This window comes from Octopus bimaculoides, chromosome 3 (assembly GCF_001194135.2).
Source record: "Octopus bimaculoides isolate UCB-OBI-ISO-001 chromosome 3, ASM119413v2, whole genome shotgun sequence".
Classification (NCBI taxonomy): Eukaryota; Metazoa; Mollusca; class Cephalopoda; order Octopoda; family Octopodidae; genus Octopus; species Octopus bimaculoides.
Window position 1 is genome coordinate 43,534,236 of NC_068983.1, and position 853 is coordinate 43,535,088.

An 853-nucleotide genomic window follows, 5' to 3' on the forward strand; every position below is an offset into this window, starting at 1 on the left:
ATATATATATAAACATAATTAAGGGATCAGCAACAGTTGCTTCACCATATACCGAACTTTAGAAATAGCAGTTAAAGTGCTAATCCTACTACTACAATAAGTCTCCAACAGATAGCAATACTTGTAACTCACAAAGGCAAAACAAGAAGAAAAAAATAACAAAACTAACCAGTCTTAGTCAATCATAGACACGTTTCTGGATCAGAATAGTAAAAAAATTCATTTCCGTTATGATATTCTAGATTATAAATTTGAAAATGCTGGCAAAAACCATGTATGCTCGATCAGGCGACGTCGCACATCACATATCACTCCTTGATAGTAAACCGTAGATTTTCTGTGGTGTTGCTTGTGACGCACATGGTGATTCTTGAGGATGGATATGGATTGACTCATCTATATAAATTCGGAAATGCTGCTTATCTTATGTGATGCGTGACGTCGCCTGGTCGAGCATACATGGTTTTTGCCAGCATTTTCAAATTTATAATCTAGAATATCATACTGATGACGGAAATGAATTTTTTTACTATTCTGATCCAGAAACGTGTCTATGATTGACTAAGAAAGATTAGTTTCGTTATTTTTTCTTCTTGTTTTGCCTTTGTGAGTTACAAGCATTGCTATCTGTTGGAGACTTATTGTAGTAGTAGGATTAGCACTTTAACTGCTATTTCTAAATTTCAGTATATGGTGAAGCAACTGTTGCTGATCCCTTAATTATGTTTATAATTTTAAAAGAACTTTTTTATATAAGTTCTTTACTGATAATGGTTTTTTACATACCGAACTACTTGGTAAAAATTATTAATTATTAATGAATTAATAATCCTTTACCCTATATCTGTAATTT

The 853-nt window shown here is 32.1% G+C and overlaps 1 protein-coding gene across 4 annotated transcripts in view; it reads left to right on the forward strand.

Moving 5' to 3' along the window:
* Positions 1–853, forward strand: part of LOC106875882 (golgin-45) — a 52,373-nt gene that overhangs the window by 43,371 nt on the left and 8,149 nt on the right. The window lies entirely within an intron of this gene.